The sequence below is a fragment of the Mobula birostris genome, chromosome 5, assembly GCF_030028105.1.
Source record: "Mobula birostris isolate sMobBir1 chromosome 5, sMobBir1.hap1, whole genome shotgun sequence".
In the NCBI taxonomy this organism is placed as follows: Eukaryota; Metazoa; Chordata; class Chondrichthyes; order Myliobatiformes; family Myliobatidae; genus Mobula; species Mobula birostris.
This window is the reverse complement of record NC_092374.1, coordinates 28433859-28455805: the sequence shown is the minus strand read 5'-3', so window position 1 is coordinate 28455805 and position 21947 is coordinate 28433859.

The window sequence follows — 21947 nt, the reverse complement described above, 5'->3', positions numbered from 1 at the left end:
AAGAAGAAGGAGAAGGTACTGTACAATTCTGAAGGCAAAATGAGCAGTCTGTTTTGGTAATTTTCCTGTTTCCATCCATATGCCCTGAAGTTGGCTGTTGTATGCAGATAACTTTTAAAACCTGTTCTGTGGAATGAGAGGAATTTTGCAGTTGTTTGGATGGATCGTATAACAGGGTCCAGAATCACAGCTGTTACCATCCTAACTCTTGCATATTCCATTGCCTCTATAGCCAAAAGACAGATGAAACCATTTAACAATGCTATCTACAAAGCAGCGTAATATCACCTCAAGTTCTGTCAAATGGAGTTCATTGTCATATGCACGAGTACGTACATGCACAAGTGCCTGTTTGCGGTAGCATCACACGTACATTGCGAGAAGCTGATTACTTTGTGCATGATGCAAGGTGACTCCAGGCACTGGTGTTCCAAGGCAATGCACACAAAATGCTGGAGGAACTCAGCAGGTCAGGCAGCATCTATGGCAAAGAGTAAACAGTCGATGTTTCGGGCTGAGACCCAAAATGTCAGCTGTTTACTCTTTTCCATAGATGTTGCCTGGCCTGCTGAGTTCCCCCAGCATTTTGTCTGCATTGCTTTGGTTTTCCAGAATCTTCAGATTTTCTTGTATTGGTGTTGTAAGTGGCTTTAAATTGGTTTGCTTGTGACACTGCCCCGTGGAACATCCTGCCCCAAATGTCCATCAAAGATCACTCCTCACTTCTGCAACATTGCCTCCGCAGCTGCTTTGTAAAGTCAGTGGCTGTTCGTAGAGAGATACAACATGAAAACAGGATCTTTGATCTGTCAAAGTTGTTCCAACCATGAAGCACCCAGGAACAGTGCACGAATCCTATTTTATTCTCCCCACATTTAGGTCAAGTCCCTGAGTTTTCTACCACTCACTTACACACAAGCAGCAATTTGCATTGTCTGATTAACCTTCCAACTCTGCATCATTGAGATGTGGGGGGAAACTGAAGTAGCTGGGGAAACCCTGTGTGGTTACAGGCTCCACACAGACAGTACCAGAGCTCAGGATTGAACACAGGTTGCTGAATCTGTGAACTGCATATCTTCTGTCTGGTTCACTTTGTTGTCCCAGATGAGAAGCAGTTCAACCTTTGGTGACTCTGCTCCACAACTACCTCCAAAGCTCTGTAAAGTCGATGGCTGCTTCCAGCTTCCATCATTCCAGGCTGGAAGCAGCTCCTGGTTGCTCTTCTTTCTGTCCTTGGATTGTCCTTTGTCCTTTGTCCTTTGTGGGCTGCAGAAATGCAGCCTTCCCACTGAAAGTAAACCAATGCCTTTCTGAATCTGGAGACACAAGAGATTATGCAGGTGTTGGAAATCTTGAGTGACGCACACAAAATGCTGGAAGAACTTAAACAAACAGATGATGTTTTGTGTCAAAATCCGTCATTAAGACAGTCTTGATGAAGGGGTTAAGCCTGAAACATCAACTGCTCATTTCCCTCCATAGATGCTGCCTGACCTGCTGAATTCCTCCAACATTTTGTGTGTTGCTCACGCTTTCTTAACTTGGTGGTTTTGCAAAAGGGGGGGGCGTCTGATTACTGGAGCTCTTTGAAGAAGTGACACGTGCTGTGAAAGGACGACAGTTACAGAAGCATTTGATAAGGTTCTGCAACAAAAGTTATTGAGAAAGATAAACGCTCAGGGTGTAGAATTAGACACATGGATAGATTTTATTTTACTAACTAGAAAAATACAGTCAGCATGATGTAATGGATATTATGATGTGATGAATGGTGTGCCACAGAGATCAGTGCAGCTGGCTCAACTTCTGACATTTACATAAACTTGTAAAGGCAGCAAATTTATATCTATTATATCTGTATCACCAAGATAGATAAGGAAGTATGTAGTGAAGCCTATGAAAGTCCATTATGCAAGTCCATTATGCAAATGGAGTATAATGTGGCAAAACGTGAAGTTGTCTACTTCAGCAGGGAAAATTGAAAAGAAACTTTATCTAATTGGTGAAAGATTGCAGAGCCAAGCGATGCAGCAAGATCTTGTTGTCTTGATATGTTGTCCATAAAAGGCTAGCATGTAAGTACAAGAATACTGTTGTTGACTGTGAGTGTAATTGAATCAAAAGTAGAAAGGTTATACTTCTGTCATATGAGATATTGGTGACATCACATCTGAGTATTGTGAGCAGTATTTGCTTCCTTATTTTAAAATGCATGCTAAATGCATTGGAAACAGTTCAGAGGAGTTTACTAAGTGGATACATGAAATGGCTAGATTCTTATACGTATTATGGATGGATTCTTATGCTGGGAAGGGTTGGAGAGGTTAAGGTTCCTTAAGGTTGTCATAGCCGAGGGGTAGTTCTGGGGATAAGCTTCCATTACCTATTAAATGCTCTCAATGGCATGCATCTCAAATAGCTTCTGACAATCAAATCCAGAACCTGGCCTTCACATGTGACTTAGCTACTGAGCCTGACGGAACCATTCCTATTGACAGGAGAATGGTCAAAGGTGGGTTACTGGTGCCTTAAAACCAGTCACGTCAGGCATATGGGGCTCATCAGCCAGGTTGGCAGGTCACCTAGGAGAACGAAAACCCTGATCTTAAACATCCGATGCCTCGTGGCTATATCCACTCACGGGGGAACCTTCAGGAGTATCCCTCGAGGGAAACTCCAGAGCTGAAGTCCCTTAAGGCAGTCAGTCATTGAGTTCTACGCGGAATGGCATCTCCTGCGATGCCACTGCTGCCAAACTATATTGATCTCTGCCATTTCTTTGGGTCCTGCAGCTGCATGGAGAGGAGGAGCCTGCTGCATGGGCAACAGCTTGCTCTCCATAACATCCTGCCCTGGCCTGCATAGACAGCTGGGATGCTACATCCATGGTCGACCCTGATGAGTGGAGAGCCCAAAGAGAGGTCAGGCTCATATACACTGGGGCTGGAAGCGAAAGAGGGTTCTTGACTGAAACGTAAGGTCCTAAGAGTCTTGATAAGATGAATATGGAGAGGAAGTTTCCTCTTGTGGGAGAATCTGGAATTAGGGATCATTGTTTGAAACATATTGATTCAATTGCAAAGAAGGCATGACAGTGGCAATGTTTCATTAGGAGTTTGAGGAGATTAGGTATGTCACCAAAGACTAGCAAATTTCTACGGACAAGAGAAAATCTGCAGATACTGGAAATCCAAGCAACACACACAAAATGCTGGAGGAACTCAGTGGGCCTGGCTGCATCTGTGGAAAAGAGTATAGTCAACGTTTTGGGCCGAGACACTTCAGCAGGACAGAATTTCTACAGATGTACCATGGAGTGCATTGCAACTGGTTGCATCACTGTCTGGCATGGAGGGACCACTGCACTGGATTGGAAAAAGCGGCAGAAGATTGCTAGCTCAGTCATCTCCATCGTGGGCATTAACCTCCACGCCATTGAGGGCATCTTTAAAAGGTGAAGCTTCATTAAGGACCCCCATTTACCCAGGACATGCCCTCTTCTCTTTGCTACTATCACAGAAGAGGCACAGGAGCCTGAAGACACACACTCAACACCTTAAGAACAGTTTCTTCCCCTCCACCATCAGATTTATGAATGGTTAATGAACAAACCCATGAACACTACCTCACTAATAATGTTTTTTTGCTCTTTTTGCATTATTTGTATATAATATTTTATTTTAACTTAGTAATATTTTTGTATTGCAATGTACTACTGCCGCAAAACAACAAATTTCACAACATATGGTGATATTAACTCTGACTCTAATTCTGAAAATAATAGGTTCACCATTCCAGACAAAGGTGAAGTGATTTTTGTTTTTCTGAGTGGGTCAAGAGTCTTTTGAACATTCTTCCTCAACAGGGTGTGAAGCAAGCAGGGTCTTTGAATATTTTTTAGGCAAAAGTAGACATGTACTTGACAAGGAAGTGACTGAAGGATTTCTTTTGCTAGACAGGAATGCAGAGCTGTGACCTTATTGAATCAATCTAGGAATTGAAATACAACAGAGTGCTGGAAATACAGGTACTCTGCAGGTCAGGCCACAGCAATGGAAAGAGAAAGAGGGCCTATGTTTCAGGTCAATAACATTTCCTTAGCTTGAGGGACTGATTGAATAATTCTTGCTTCTATGATACATAAATCATCTTCTGAGGTTCGCTCAGCAATTTGATCCTATTATTTGGCAATTGCAGAGATGCATCCTCCTTCGACTTGTTCTTATCCCCATAATAATCTCCTTAATTGTCCCGCAACCCGCCAACTTCTCTGTAGTGCTTCAATTCCAGTCTCCCGCTACCACTGGTGCCGGTACTTAGAAATGCTTTACCCCTAATCTTTGGAATTTCCTCCCTAAATCATTCTGTCTGTACGATTCTCTTTCCATTTTTAAGACATTCCTTAAATCTATCTCTTGACCATGTTTGGCCATCTCTTGCACTAATTACTGATATGGCTCGGTGCCAGACTGTGCTTGTCAAGGTCTCTGTGTCTCCTTACCTTCTATTATGTTAAATGGACCATGTAAATGCAAAATGTTATTGCTCTTGTTAAAAGTACATTAAAAGGGTTAAAATCACTTAAACTAATAATGGATTTCTGTCAAGTTTAATGGAAGGTGTGGCAGGTATTGCTTCCTCGTACCAAAAGGTTGGTTTGCAAATGTCATCCTTTTAACAGACTATAAAAATACTAACTTGGATAGATTAATAACTTTAACTTTTTAATGGATTCCCCAAAATTGATTCTGTTTCAGTTTCAATGTGTATATAATATTTATCTCAACTGAAATAATTGTTAAACTATCTTCAAAACTACTCTGGCAATTGTATTCACGTATATTTATATTCTCAAATGCAGAATTAATCAACAGAGCCTCATAAGCTTAATTATATGAATGTAACAGTCACTGAAGCTTCATTTCTTTTATGACCCTTCTAATCCTCCTTCTCGTTACTTTAAATCAATACCCTCTGATTTCGGACTCCTCTGCTAAGGGAAATAGATCCTTTCTATTCACTCTCTCCAAGTCCCTCAATTTTATGTACCTTAATTTAGCCTCCTTTGTCCCAAAGCCAAGCCAATCTTTTCTCAGAATTACAATCTCCCAATCCTGGTAATATCATGGTAAATTTTCTCTTCTCCAACTCCAAAATACGTTTTCTGTAATGCAGACACCAGAAATAAACACTGTACCCACACTAGGATATAACAAGTTTGTATACAATGTGTAGCATAATTGCTGTACTTTTCTGTTGCAGCTGAGTACCCAAGTGTTTCTCAGCCGGGAGCATAGGTTAAAAAAAAAGAGTTAAAATTCAAGGTGCATGAACCAACATCAGAATTGAAAGGCTCTGACACAAACAGGAAAGGCTGGTTATCTGAAACTATTTAATTCAATATCGAGTTCAAAAGGCTGCCCGAATGCCTATTCAGAATATGAGGCATTGTTCTTCAAGTTTACATTGGGCTTCATTAGAGCAGTACAAGAGCCCAAAGGCAGGATCAGCCCAGGGGAGGAGACTTGGTGGCAGTGCGGGAGAGAACAGAGGTGCAGTAGACACACTGTACTCCATGCCTGCAGGCTGGCTCTCCCATCAGTGCTGCTCCCTAGTGTTCGCTCCCTGGAGGACAAGCTGGATTGCCTTCACCTGACCCAGCATGAGATGAGGATCTGCTGTGTACCTGTTCTTGCAGAAACGTGACTTCAATAACATCCCATGCACCATCAATCTTTAGGCTATGCCACTCAGCAACATGAGCTAATACAGGTTGAGTAACACATCCAAAATGCTTGGGACCGGAAGTGTTTCAGATTTTGGACTTTTTTTTGGATTTTGGAATATATAAGGAGATAGCTTGGGACCGGCATCATTTCTGACTCTGAGTTTATGTGCTACTGGTAAGCAGTCTTTGTCTTACACAAACACGAGGAATTCTGCAGATGCTGGAATTTCAAGCAACACACATCAAAGTTGCTGGTGAACGCAGCAGGCCAGGCAGCATCGCTAGGAAGAGGTACAGTCGACGTTTCGGTCCGAGACCCTTTGTCAGGACTAACTGAAGGAAGAGCTAGTAAGAGATTTGAAAGTAGGAGGGAGAGGGGGAGATCCAAAATGATAGGAGAAGACAGGAGGGGGAGGGATGGAGCCAAGAGCTGGACAGGTGAATGGCAAAATGGATATGAGAGGATCATGGGACAGGAGGCCAAGGGAGAAAGAAAAGGGGGAAGGGGGAAAACCCAGAGGATGGGCAAGGGGTATTGCCAGAGGGACAGAGGGAGAACAAAGAGAGAAAAAGAATGTGTGTATATAAATAAATAACGGATGGAGTACGAGGGGGAGGTGGGGCATTAGCGGAGGTTTGAGAAGTCAATGTTCATGCCATCAGGTTGGAGGCTACCCAGACGGAATATAAGGTGTTGTTCCTCCAACCTGAGTGTGGCTTCATCTTGACAGTAGAGGAGGCCGTGGATAGACATATCAGAGTGGGAATGGGACGTGGAATTAAAATGTGTGGCCACTGGGAGATCCTGCTTTCTCCGGCGGACAGAGCGTAGGTGTTCAGCGAAACGATCTCCCAGTCTGCGTCAGGTCTTGCCAATATACAGAAGGCCACATCGGGAGCAGTGGACGCAGTATATCACCCCAGCCGACTCACAGGTGAAGTGTCGCCTCACCTGGAAGGACTGTCTGGGGCCCTGAAAGGTGGTAAGGGAGGAAGTGTAAGGGCATGTATAGCACTTGTTCCCGCTTACAAGGATAAGTGCCAGGAGGGAGATTAGTGGGGAGGGATGGGGTGGACAAATGAATAAGGGAGTCACGTAGGGAGCGATCCCTGCGGAAAGCAGAGAGAGTGGGGGAGGGAAAGATGTGCTTAGTTGTGGGATCCCATTGGAGATGGCAGAAGTTACAGAGAATAATATGTTGGACAAAAAAAAAGACAATGGCCCAGTGCTCTTTAGTGGGGTCACGATCGAGGGGTAAATAAGAGGAGGTATCTGCAAGTTGTCACTGTGCCTCGGCAATGTAGAGGTCAGTACACCAGACTACAACAGCACCCCCCTTATCGGCGGGTTTTATAGGATTGGTGCGGAGGGAGTGGAGAGCAGAGCATTCGGAGGAGTGAGGTTGGAATAGGAACAAGGGGCGGTGAAGTCGAGGCGGTTGATATCCCGTCGTCTTACACTTGTTCATCACACATATACACTGATACAGCCATTCAGTGTGCTAGATTCCCACCTGCGACGATCTTGGCAAACTTATCGATATATTTCTCTGCTGCTTCATGATCAGCTGATGCTTTATCACCACAAATCTTTAAAAATTTAATGCTGTGTCTTTTCTTAAATTTATGAAACCAGGTGAACACAAACACAAAACACAAAAAACTCTGCAGATGCTGGGGTCAAAGCTATACGCACAACATGTTGGAGTTGCTCCAGCGTGCTGTGCATGTTGCTATGAAACCAGATGGTTTGTAGGTCACACTTAAGTTATGCTCACATTATAACTTGGTGCCATCTGAGAACCATTCAAGTCTTTCCCACCTGCTATACAACTGAGTGCCTTCACTCAGTGGGTTCAAGCATCAGAACAGTCCTCAACTGCATAACCTAAGATCCTGTTTGCTCCCTGTGCACGATGCATGTTTGATTATTTATTTCAAAGTTCAAAGTATGCACACATAATAAGACCTTGAGATCGGTCTCCTCACAGGCAGCCACAAAATAAAGAAACCTTAAAGGAACCTATTTTAAAAAATGAAGACCATTAAGCATCTGATGTGCAGAGAGAGAGAGAAAATAAAAACAAATTGTGCAAACAATAAAAGTGAGCAAATAGCTTCAGAACTGAAGTTTTGTGAGAGACATGAAGCCAGGCATCACTGCAGATGGCGTAGGCCACAGTTTCAGTTCAGTGCAGAGCCGAGTAGGTATCACAGAGCAGTGAGCAGAACCAGGGGGAAGAGGCCCTCATCTCGCCTCTGGTCCCAACACCCTGACCTTTTCAATCTGGCCCAGCACTTAAATCATCCAAACATCGTGACATTCCTCGCCCTTCAACCTCAGCGCCACAACTCAGCCTGGCACAGACATCAGTACTTCCCTCACTTTCGGGGATGCCAAGTCTCTGATTTGACCCTGCCTCCGTCTCTGCTTGATTGACCATCCCCTTCCTGTGCCTCCACCTCCACTACCACTCGCCTCTGCTTTCCTCAACCATTTCTCACCTGCTCCTCTGCCTCTGCCACTGTTCCATTGATAACATTAATAGAGTTATTAATAAGGTATTTAGTAGTTTTCTTTATTTTGTTTTTTGCCACTGATAAGTAGTTGCTGGGCACCAACGCTGTTGTAAACTGATAGCTTAAGATGTGATACAGTGCGGAGTAGGCCCTTCTGGCCTTTTGAGCCGTGCTACCCCAGCAATGCCACAACCCCAATTACCACTACCATAATCATGGGATAATTTATAATGACCAATCAACCTACCCGGTCCGTCTTTGGACTATGGGAGGAAACCGGAGCACCTGCGGAAAACCCCACATTCCACGGGGAGGGCATACAGAAACTGCTTGCAGAGCAGAGCCAGGATCGAACTGCAGAATGCTCAGAGCTGTAACAACCTCTTGCTCAATGTCAGCAAGACTGAGCTGATTATTGAGTTCAGGAGGAGGAAACCAGAGGTCCATGAGCCAGTCCTCACTGGGGGATCAGAGGGGAAGTGGGTCAGCAACTTTAAAATCCGTGATGTTATAATTTCAGAGGACCTGTCCTGGGCCCAGCACGTAAATGCTGTCAGGAAGGAAACACAGAACCACCTCTTCTTCCTTAGGAGCTTGCAAAGACTCGGCATGACATCTAAATCTTCGACAAACTTCTATAGATGTGTAGTGGAGAGTATATTAACTGGCTGCATCACAGCCTGGCATAGAAACACCAATCGCCCCATCAGGGACCACCACCATCCAGGTCATGCTCTCTTCTCACTGGTGCCATCAGGAAGAAGATACAGGAGCCTCAGGATTCACACCACCAAGTTCAGGAACCCCTCAACCATCAGGCTCTTGAAGCAAGTGGGATAACTTCTTTCATTCTTTCTTTAATAACTTTTTATTGATTTAAAAGGAGCATAAATACAATCAAAAGGAGAATTATCTCAAATATATATATCAGTAACTGAGATTAAGATAAACATTGTCAAAAGCATAGATATTGTTAAACTAGTATAAAAGATATAATAAAAAACTGAAAATAACAATTCTCCTCTTATCAGTTTATGGAGAGAGGAAAAAAACATTGAGTTTTAAATAAAGGGAAAAAAAAACACTACACTATATATAAAAAAAACGAGGAAAAGAAGGGACTGGGCAGTCCATTTTGAGGATACGACCAAAAAAAAAAGAAAGAAAGACTTTCTGATCAAATCCAAAACTTCGAAAAAAAAGATTGAAATAGTAATAAATCAAATTAGATGAAAATATTGGATAAAAGGTCACCAGATTTGCTCAAATTTAAAGGATGTATCAATTGTCCGACTTCTTATTTTCTCTAAATTTAAACAGGACATCATGGAGGAGAGCCAATAAAAGACCGTAGGTGGATGAGAGTCCTTCCACTTCAGTAAAATGGCTCTCCTAGCCAATAAGGTCAAAAAGGCTATCGTACATTGAACGGAAACAGGAATATTTCCTGCTTCCGATGGGATAATCCCAAAAATTGCCGTAAGCAAATTAGGTTGTAGATCCAGATCCAAATCTTTTGATAGTATTTTAAAAACATCTCTCCAAAAGTTATCTAGCTTTATACAAGACCAATACATATGCACTAAAGTGGCCAGCTCAGTATTACATCTGTCACAAGTAGGATTGATATTGGAGAAAATACGCGCTAGTTTATCCTTTGACATATGAGCCCGGTGCACCACCTTGAACTGTATCAAGGAATGACGGACACAAATAGATGAGTTATTAACCAAATGACAAATTTTATTCCATTGATTGTCTAAAAATGACTCTTGAAATTCTGATTCCCAAGTGTGTTTAATTTTATCATTGAATATCATTCGTGAGTTTAATAACCGTTTATAGATTATAGCTATCAACCCTTTTTGAAATGGTTTAAACTGAAAGAGCGTGTCTGTCATATTAGGTAGATAAGCAGAAGGGTAATTTGGCAACAAATCACGTAAAAAAAATCCTAATTTGTAAATATCTAAAGAACTGTACATTAGATAAATCATATTTATCCACTAACTGAGAAAAAGACATTAAACAGTCCCCTAACAACAAATCTGAAAAAGCTATTATTCCCTTGGTTTTCCAAATTAAAAAGGCTTTATCCAAAATTGATGGTTTAAAAAAATAATTGAGATGGATATTACTAGAAAGAATAAAATTATTTAACTCAAAAAATCTACGAAACTGAAACCAAATTCTTAATGTATGTTTAATAATGGGATTTAAATCTTGTCTACTGATCTTAGAAAACAAAAAGGGAAGAGGAGCTCTCAGTAAAGAGGCCAAAGAGAATCCTTTCACCGAGTTTACCTCCAAATCCAACCATGAAGGACATTCATGTATATCTGAACACTGAATCCAAAAAGTAATATATCGAATATTAATTGCCCAATAGTACATTCTAAAGTTAGGCAAAGCCATACCACCATCCTTTTTTTAATTTCTGCAATAAGGGTTTACTCACTCTAGGATTTTTATTGTTCCAAATATAAGATTATAGAATCTATTCTGTCAAAGAACTTTTTAGGAACAAAGGAACTTCTCTCAACTTCACTTGCTTCATCACTGAAACTTTCCCAAAACCTGTGGACTCACTTTCAAGGACTCTTCATCTCACGTTTTCAATATTTATTGCTTATTTATTTGTTATTATTTTTTTTCTCAGCTCAAACTGGTTAAACCTGAGGTATGGGCAATTGCTAGGAACTTTCGGACTATTCTAGTGATGTTTAGTATTGTGGCTTTCTGAAGATTTACATAGGTATTGCTGTATAGCTCTAATTGTTTAATGCTATTGTATAATGTCTTTGGGAATGACAACAGTTGTTGATATTACTATTGGGACAATGTATACCCTGTTCATGTTCCAAAGTTGTTCAATTTCCTCTTGTAATTCAGCATATTTCTGGTGATTTTCACTTACTGATTTCTGTAAATCATGTGTGTTTGGAATACTATATCTATTAATTAAGTTGTTCTTATTTACCTGTAATGTTATATCCAGATGGTTATTATGGATTGTCCTATTTGTAATAACGGATTGGTTGTAATATAATTTGTGAGATTCTGACTTTAAAACAGGTTCAGGCTTGTATTTATTGTAAGGTATTGTTTCTTTTATGAGTTTATATTTTAAAGCAAGATTTTGGTGAATGATGTTTGCCAGGAACCAAGTGGTGTGCTAAACAGTCAGTCTTACGAACATCTAGCCTAGCAATATGTTTCTCAGTCGCTGAATATTGTGCACCCACCTGGAAGAGAAGAGTTCACACAAACTCCATCAATACACAGCTCCATATTTCTATGAGAGTAATCTCAGGAGCCCTAAAATCCATTCCTGTCCAATCGCTCCCAACAATGAGTGGAATAGCACCCCGGAGATCCGTAGAAGTGCAGCTTCAGCAAAATTCTCCAAGCATATCCCAAATATGCCCAACAACATCCCAGTTCATAAACCCATCAAGAATGCTCCTCCAGCTTCCTGACTCATATCCCAAAAACCCTCCTACAACTTGAAAAACCTCGACTCCTACGACGAACATACTGAATGGAGCCAATACTGGCACACCAACACCCCCCCCCCCCACTACCCTGGCAGAGATCTGAACGTCACTCCTCCTGAGCTTTACTACAGCTACCAGAAAAAAACTGGACAGCTGCAAATAGACACAGAGGTCGACATGCTAAAACAGTGCGAATACTACACCGCTGGGGCAACCAGCAAGCCCCAGCTTTCCCCTGTGGTGCCCGAACCCAGGACGTCCTGCACCTGATCCAAATGTGCCCTCTTACCAAGATCCAAGAGGGCTTTGCCGTGGTCCGTCGATGTAGCCATGAGCTGGAGGAGCGGCTTGACACAAAACCAGTTAGAAGTGTGAAGAGAAAAACACTTGCCAAATGAAACAACAATATCACTTGATTGTGCCTGTGTTCATAACCTAAACCAGTTAAAATGGTACAGGATCCTGTAATGTGCTGGATTGTTTCTGGTTTTCCTGGCCATTTTCTATGTTTATTGACATGAATATGTTTGTCTTTTATTGTGCACTTTTTATTTTTTTTCAGTGTTAAGCACCTGGTCCTCTATTGCTCCAAGGAACTCTTCTGTTTCTGGGAAGAGGTCTCCAACTCTGAGCAGGCCTTCGATGCTTCCCTGTTGACATCGAGTCTACTCAGATCGTGGGGATGTCTTCCATGGAGAGTCACGATCTTCCATTGGTTCACTTTTTCTTCAACAGTGATAATGTCTTCATTTTTCTTGGTTTTGCTCTCAATTAAGTTTAGTGCTATATACTTCTTATCAGAATTGCATATGCTTGCGTGGAGTGCTGATTCCTGTTTTCATTGATGAAAATATATTATTATTATTTTTATTCTTTTTTTCTCATTATAATAATAATTATTATAAAAATCCAGACATAGCTGTACCCAGATTGTGCAGGGCTCTGGTCAGCATCTGTTCTCCATGTTAGGGGAGGCTGAAGGTAAAACCTGGCTGTAGGTATAAAAAACAATATCCTTTCACTTTAGAAATGGAGAGACGTCTATGGAACAGAGTGATATGGCCATTGCCCGGGGATCAGCAGGGTGTGCCAGGAGCTAGCACTGGGCATGACGGTAAGTGGACCGCTAGTGCTGCTCTGCTGAACAGGTGGGTGGGCGCCAGGAATGTTCAAAGTAGCCCACCAACACCACAGGCTGTGACGGCTGCAGGTGTCTCAGAGGAGATGTCCACTTACCACTGAGACCACTCAGGCAGTTCAGAGAAGAAAGAGATGCATAAAATGCATGTTAAAAAAAAGGTGAATGCCAGAAGTTTTATCGTACTATTGGTTCCAGCCCCTCCACCCATCTCCTTGGTGGCCTTTTCTTGACCTTTGACTCTGCATTTAATTTCTACTCCACTTTCGCCCAGTTTTCGCATGTTCCTGAGGGTGGGGAATTCTCCTGTCCTGTTCTATGTCAGTGCCTTGGGCACACGCACAGAGTCTAGCTCTCATTTTACGCCCTTCACGTGCTAATCCAGAAACCTGTCCATGGGGTGCAGGACTGAAGGAGCAGTGCTGTCTCGGGAGGTAGTGTTGAGAGATTTCCTGAACCTTAAAAACACAGAACATACAACAGTAGAGCACAGCACGGGCCAAGATGTTGTGCCGACCTTTTAACCTACCTCAAGATGGTGGGGCGGCCCGGTAGTGACGCTTTACAGTACCGGCGACCCGGGTTCAATTCACACCGCTGTCTGTAAGGAGTTTGTACGTTTTCCCCCCGTGACCACGTGGGTTTCCTCCGGGTGGTCCGGTTTCCTCCCACAGTCCAAAGACGTACCGGTCAGTAGTTTAATTGGTCATTGTAAATTGCCCCGTGATTAGGCTGGGGTTAAGTCGGGGGGATTGCTGGGCGGTGTGGCTCGAAGGGCCGTAAGGGTGTACTCTGCGCCGTATCTCAATCAATCAATCAATGAAATGGCCATTAGAAGTAATCACATGATAATGTGTGTATAATACCGAGTAACAGAACTTGAGACTGACAGGGAAAACTTCATCAACGGTTACACAGTAATATCTATGTAAATCTTCAGAAAGCCACAATACTAAACACAAGTAGACTAGTTTGAAAGTTCCTAGCAATTGACAAAAGAGCGTGCTTGGCCTGCCCGTACCTCAGGTTTTACCACCCTGATTTCTTTCTTTTTGTATTTGCACAGATTTGTTGTCTTTTGCACCCCAGTTGTATGATCAGTTGATGTGATCTTTCATTGATTCAATTATGGTTATTAGAATTATTGTGTATGCCTGCAAGGAAATGAATCTTAGGGTAATATGTGGTGACATGTTTGTACTTTGATAATAAATTTACTTTGAATAGTATTGCACTAACTTCTACGCTAGCATGGCGCTCAATAACTGCTATGTTCTCTCCATGACTGCTTTAGTTTCCTTCAAGTGCTCTGATTTTTATCCAAATCCCAAAGATGAGGGTTAATTGGATCCTGTAAGTTACCTCGTAGGTAGGTTAATGGAGAAAATATCAAAGGGGAGTTGATGGAGAAGAGTTGGGGGGCAGTGTCTCATCGAAAGCTATCAAATATTGAAAGGCGTCGATAGAGTGGACGCGGAGAAGTTGTTTCCTGTAGTGAGGGAGCTTAGGACCAGAGGGCACAGCCTCAGAGTAGAGGGACATTCCTTTAGAGCAGAGATGAGAAGGAATTTCTTTAGTCAGAGGGTAATGAGTCTGTGGAATTCATTGCCATAGATAGATTTGGGGACAAGTCATTCGGTAGGTTTAAAGTGGAGGTTGAGAGTTTCTTGATTAGTAAGGAGAGAAGGCAGGAGAATGGCAGAGCAGACTCGACATGCTGAATGGTCTAATTTTGTGCTGATATTTTATGGTCTTATGGAGAGTAAGTTGCAGTGCTACACAGAAATAAGGAGGAAGGGATTGGAACGAATGATATTATTCCCCTGGCAGCTGGCATGGATATCATAGGCTGAATTGCTTCCTTGTTTTATCCTGTGGAAAATAGCATCATTAACTGAACATGAAGTATGAGATAAAACAAACCCAAAATAGTTTCATATCACAGGAACTGTTTAATAAAATAAAGATACGTGATGTTGACTGAAATAGTGACAATGATTTAAATCCAAAGGCCTTCCAGCACTCTACTAATCATCAAAGAACCTTAGTTGAAAAATACCCCTGAATGCCGGCTCTGTGAGGGGTATAAAGGGGACATGGTACATGCTCTCTGGTCCTGTCCTAGAACTCAAGAATTTTGGATTATGATACTCAAGTATTTTGGTAAAGTTTCAGGTATTCAACTCCCCTTCTGCCCCAGACTTTTTGTGTAGGGAGACACACCTGGGTTACTTGGGGATAAACACTCTCAAAACTGGATTCAGGCAAGTATAACGGTAGGAAGACCAATTATACGTAGAGTTTGGAGGAACTTGGGGGACCATCATTTCAGGAGTGGGCCACAGAAATAGCCAAAGTGGCAGCTTTTGAACGCATGTCTTACAAACAGTTTGATAGATTCGACATCTATACACAAAAATGGGCCAAATATTTAGGTTTCCTAGGGGGAAAATAGTGGTGAATGTGTAGTGAAGCATATTGCTGAATGGCAGTCTCTTCTGTTATTAGAGGTCTGAATAGACACACATGGTTATTATATTGATACTTATTTCTGCCATGTCTGTGTTTTATTTTATGGATAATTTTATGTTTTGTAAGCTATGATTTACATAATTCCAACGTTGACTCAAGGGTTCGGGGAAAACTTTTAGAAGAATTCATAAAAACAAAGAAACTTGTCTCTAATTCCACAGTTTTCCAGCTTTTCTGAGTAGGACAAAATGTGCTTAACTCTGCACACCATGTTCTGCCGTACTCAGTAACATGAAAACCACGTGGAATTACTCCAGGAGATTCAGATTGCACTATTTTTCCTTACCTACTGACAGTTCTTTGTAGAGTGGGGATTAATTGTTGAAGGTGACAAAATGTTTGTACAGTAGTGCGATCATTCGAGCCGAGTATGATGTTCTCCTAAGGGGTGGTCTATTTGGGTCCTCACGTGGTTTCAGAGTCGGATCTGGGGTCTACATATCCACATATCCCTTAATGGAGAATCCCTGTGTGTGAGTTTGTTTAACATGGGGAGGCTGTTGCAAGGGCAGACACCACACAGTCTTTGTCAGATTGGGGTTAAGGTCAAGGGGCATGGAATGCAAGACAAGTGGCGACTCTTACTGATGCACCCTTTCTCTGCCTTCACTGCCATAGTAATGTGATATCATCTTCTGCCAGCTCCACCACTGAGGTCTTGGTTGGATCGCTCTTTGTCTGGAGCCTCCTCCTTGATCTTAATGCTGTGGGTGACGCTAGCAGGAGCTAAACGCCAGATGCTAAACAGCAGATAGCATCACTTTTGGGATCTGAGGTGCTCGCAAGCCTTTCCACCACTACAAAGTGATGATCCTTGGAGAAGACAAAATGTTTGTCTAATTGGGAAATTTTATAAGTGGCTTATTTTTATTGACATTTGCAATTAATCAATTGTTTTGCAGCCAGAAATTTCCTTGCTCCAGGAAACATGGCAGTCTAATTGCACATCACAAGGCCTCACAACCAGCAGTGATTTAACTACAAGGTGCCTTTTACTAAGAGTGGTTCGGTAGCACCAGCAGTGACCAAACTAAATTATGATTATGAGGACACATAGTCCTCTTTTGTTGTCATTTAGTAATGCATGCATTAATAAATGATACAATGTTTTTCCAGAATGATATCACAAAAACACATGACAAACCGACTTAAAAACTAACAAAAACCACATAATTATAACATATAGTTACAACAGTGCAAAGCAATACCATAATTTGATAAGAACAGACCACGGCACAGTAAAAGTCTCAAAGTCTCTCGAAAGGGTAAATATCAGACAAGGGTGATTGTGAGAGAACTGATAAGAAACAAAAAACTTCTGGACCTTATTCCCCTCTGCTGTGCCTGATGCCATTGGATCTATGCAGAAAACACCCAATTTTCGCACTCAGATCACACTTGCTCATGTTGGGTGCCATCGCTATAGTGTAGGGTGGAAACAGGTTAGGCAGCTTAAATAATATAAAAGTAGAAACTGCTGGATATGGGTGTTAACATTGTGGATAACCTGTTCTGGAACCAGCACATGGATGCAATCATGCCGAAACTTTTACTTTCTTAGAAGCTTAGGAAGATTTTTCATGTCACCAAGTACCATAGCAAGCTTCTACAGGTGTGCTGCAGAAAGTATCCTGACTGGCCTGGTATGGCATCATGGCCTGGTACAGCATCTCCATTGCATTGCAGTGCTAAGGGCTGCAGAGAGCAGTGATGCAGCCCATTCCATTATGAACAAAACCTTCCCCAACATTGACAGAAACTGCGGGAGGCGCCTGGCACTGGAAGGCAGCATCTGTCACAAAGGATCATCGTCACCTGGGTCATGCTGTCTTCTTGCTACTATAGAGGGGCAAGAGGTACAGAAGGCTGAATTCCCACCAGTTTCAGGAACAGCTACTTCCGTACATCATCAGATTCTTGAAATGTCCTGCACGGCCCTAATCCTACCTCAGTAATGGAACATTATGGACCACCCCTTGCACAACCGTGATTATGTTTTCTTTTAACCAATGTTTCGTTTTTTTTCTCTGTCTCTGTATAATTCATGTTGTCTCAATCTACATGCCTCTGATGCTATCTCAATCAGGTATTTCACTGTACTTGTATCTCACCGTACTTCTGCACATGACAATAAACTGCATGAATGGGAGGGTCACTGGAGCATGGGGCACCCAGGTGTGAGTTGATAGGACTAGGCAGAATAATAGTCTGGCACAGAGTAGATGAATTTCTGTGCTCCAGTGCTCTATGACTATGTCTATATGTCTTGACTTGGATTCGCATGGTCTCTACCCTGTAAATGACATTCCATTTTTTCTATCCATCCACCCCCTTCTCTGCAACTTAAAACATGATTCTTGTCTCACTTTTTCATGCTGAGGAAAGGTCATTGACCTGACACATTTACTCTCTTTCTCTCTCCATAGATACTGCCTGACTTGTCTCATTCAGTATTTTCTGTTTTATTTTGAATTTCCAACATTTGGATTTTCTTGTTGTTTCCAATAGCTCAAAAGTGGACATCCATGAGGGCCACCACTGGGATTAGAGCTACACTCCAAGGCAACTTGAAATGCCACAGCTTGTCATATTTGTCACTTCTATGTTACAGGTGGATCAAGGTGGCTCAGTGAGTGAAAAACAGGACATTTCAGGACCAACATCAGGCATCGTAAAGACGAGGTATCTGTCTGATGAAGCTACAAAACAGAACTGCATACATACTCAGCAGTGATAGCGCGAGGGTATAGAGAGTGGAGTAATATCCTACCACCAAATCTGTGCTGCCACATCCAGGAACAGCGGTAAATCCGCAAACAGCCACTGAGAAGTATGAAGGGAGAAGGGTTATCATCGATCCCATATCTTATACTTCATTGGAAAACTATCTGTCCTGTCTGACGTCATATAATTTTCCTGACTTCTGCACTTAACCTACAAAGGCTGAGTCCTGGTAGTCCTGAACTAAATAACTTCATATTTGAATAATCAGTTCTGGAGTAAACCAACCTACACAGGAGGCAGGGACTTTGGAGAAAGAAGTGTGTACTGTTTGGAAATTGGATCTACCAAGGAATAGCCAGAGTCGTTCGTGGCAAGGTGGTTTGATGAACACTCTCTTTAAAGGGGTGTCTATGACAGTCATTTTAGAATGTGGATGGGTGGACGTAGATGAAGGATATCCGCAATCCAGACCTCCGCTTCACATGGAAAGGCCAATGACTAGGAGTTCGTGCAAGCAGGAGGGAGGAAGGCCTGTAGATCAAGCCGAGATTCAGGGTCCTGTCATTGGCCACTCTGAAAATCAGTAGACTGGTAGTTCGGAAGTTGAAGCCTGATGGCTGAAGCCTGGAGACTGGTGGCCAGAGGTCTGCCCTGGAGTTAGATGACTGTCCATGTGAGTGAGTGGTGGGAGAAAGGAAGGGGGCTTCTTTACTGTTGTTGTTTTGTTGCTTGTTGTTCTGAGCATCGTGGGCAGGCAATGTTGCCAAACGAATGTGTGGTCACACTTGCAGGCTTTCCCCAGCACATTGCTAGGTGGTATTGGTTGTCAATGCAAATGGCGCACTTCCCTGTACGTTTCAATGTGTGTCTGACAAAGAACCCGAGGATGGATAAGTTGCTCCAGAGGCTACAATGGATAGCAAGGTAGCAGGAAGTTTTCCAAATCAAGGTTTATATTAATACACTCAGTTCTTGCAACATTGCCAACAAGTGGAACATTAACCAAAGTAAACACAGCGCCTGATATCACACAGTGCAACCTCCTCTGCTTGTGCACTTGCAAGAATTATTGAGCCAAGGTATATAAAACAACACATTGTTATTTTCACAGAAAGAAAGGCTTCATTCTCCCAGAAAGCTCTCATATTACAACAAGTTGATAATCCAAATGCAGAAGAGCCTTACTTTCAAGGTAGAAAATTGAACATTGACAAGGACTGTTGGCAAAGGTGTGTTAAACTGTTGCTGGGAAAGAAAGTTTAGCAATGGCTGTTGTTTACATTTTTACACTACAAGATCCTGACTTCTTATAATCATAGGGATCACAGTGCAAAATAAATCTGCTCATGCCTCAATAGTTTTTTTTAAATTATGAGAGAACACCCATATATTTAAAAGGAAAAAGGGAAAAAGTAGAAGGATACTTAAAACATTTTTAGCCACAGGTGAAGTGGTGGCGGATTTGAGGATAGCTAATGTTGTTCCATTGTTTAAGAACAGCCCTAATAGTAAGCCAAGAAATTATAGGCCAGTGAGGCTGACATTAGTAGTGGGAAAGTTATTGCAAGGTATTCAAAGGGACCAGATATATAAGTATTTGGATAGACGGGGACTGATTAGGGATAGTCAACATCGCTTTGCGTTTGATAGGTCATATCATATGGAGTTTTTCGAGGAAGTTACCAGTAAAGTTAATCAAGGCAAGGCAGTAGATTATTATCTACATGGACATTAGCAAGGACTTTGACAAGGTCCCACTTGGTAGGATGATCAACTAGGTTCAGTTGATTGGCATTCAAGATGAGGTAGTAAATTGGATTAAACATTGGATTCATGGGAGAAGCCAGAGAGTGCTAGTAGATGATTGCCTCTCTGACTAGAGGTCTATGATTATTGGAGTGCCACAGGGATCGGTACCGGGCCCATTGTTGTTTGTCATCTATATCAACGATCTGGATGATAGTATGGTAAACTGTATCAGCATGTTTACGGACACCAAGATTGGGGGTGTAGTAGACAGTGAGGAAGACTATCAATGCTTGCTGCAGGATCTAGACTAGCTGGAAAAATGGGCTGAAAATGGCGGATGGAGTTTTCTGCAGACATACATGAGGTGTTGTTCTTTGGGAGGACTAACCAGGGTAGGTCTTACAGACGGGCACTAAGGAGTACAGTGGAACCAAGGATCTGTGAATACAGGTCCGTAATCAATTGAAAGTGGCGTCACAGGTAGGTATGTTCATAAAGAAAGTTTTTGGTACATTAGCCTTCATAAATCTATGTATTGACTACAGAAGTTGGGATGTAATTGTAATGTTGAAATTGCATAAGATGTTGGTGAGGCCTAATTTGGAGTGTTGTGTGCAGTTTTGGTCACCTGCCTACAGGAAAGATGTAAGTAAGGTTGAAAGAGGGCGCAGAAAATGTACAAGGATGTTGCCAGGGCTTGAGGACATGAGTTATCGGAAAAGGTTGAATACAGTACGACTTTATTCCCCAGAATGTAGAAGATTGAAGGGAGATTTGATAGAGGTATACAAAACTATGAGGGGTGTAGATAGGGTAAAAGCAAGCAGGCTTTTTCCACTGAGAAACACACACAAAATGCCAGAGGAGCTCAGCAGGCCAGGCAGTGTCTACGGAGAAGAGTAAACTGCTGATGGTTTGGGCCCAGTTTCTTCATCAACATCTGCAGATTTTCTCGTCTTTTTCCACTGAGGTTAGGTGAGACCAGAATTGGAGGTCGTAGGTTAAGAGTGAAAGGTAAAATGTTTAAGGGCTACATGAGGGAGAATTTTCTCCACTCAGAGGGTGGTGAGAGTGTGGAATGATCTACCAGAGCAAATGGTGGATATGGGTTCGAATTCAACATGTAAGAGAAATTTGGATAGGTACATGGACTGGAGGGATATGGAGAGCTATGGTCTGGGTGCAGGTAGATGGTTCAGCATGACCCAGATATGCTGAAGGGCCTGTTTCTGTGCTGTAGTGTTCTACAACTTTATCACTCTAACATAGAATGGTCCTTGTATGAATCTGCTAATTAAATTTGCTGATGACACTACACTGATTAGCCTAATCTCAAATAATAATGAGGCAGCCTACAAAGAAGAAGTCATCACCCTGACACAGTGGTGTGAAGAAAACAACCTCTCCCTCAACATTGCAAAAACAAAGGAGCTGGTTGTGGACTACAGGAGGAATAGAGACAGGCTAACCCCTATAGGCATCAATGGATCTGGGGTTGAGAGGGTGAACAGCTTTAAGTTCCTCAGCATAAACATCACTGAGGATCTCACGTGGTCCGTGCATTTACCAGCTGTGTGGTGAAAAAGGCACAACAGCACCTCTTTCACCTCAGATGGTTGAAGAAGTTTGGTATGGGCTCCCCAAATTATAACAACTTTCTACAGGGGCACGATTACGAGCATTCTGACTGGCTGCATCACTGCCTGGTATGGAAACTGTACCTCCCTCAATCGCAGGACTCTGCAGAGAGTGGTGCGGACAGCCCAGCGCATCTGTAGATATGAACTTCCCATTATTAAGGACATTTACAAAGACAGGTGTGTAAAAAGGGCCTGAAGGATCATTGGAGACCCAAGACACCCCAGCCACAAACTGTTCCAGCTACTACCATCTGGGAAATAGTACCACAGCATAAAAGCCAGGACCAACAGGCTCTGGGACAGCTTCTTCCACCAGTCCATCAGACTGCTTAATTCATGCTGACACAACTGTATTTCTATGTTATATTGACTATCCTGTTGTACATAATGTTTATTATAAATTACTATAATTGCAC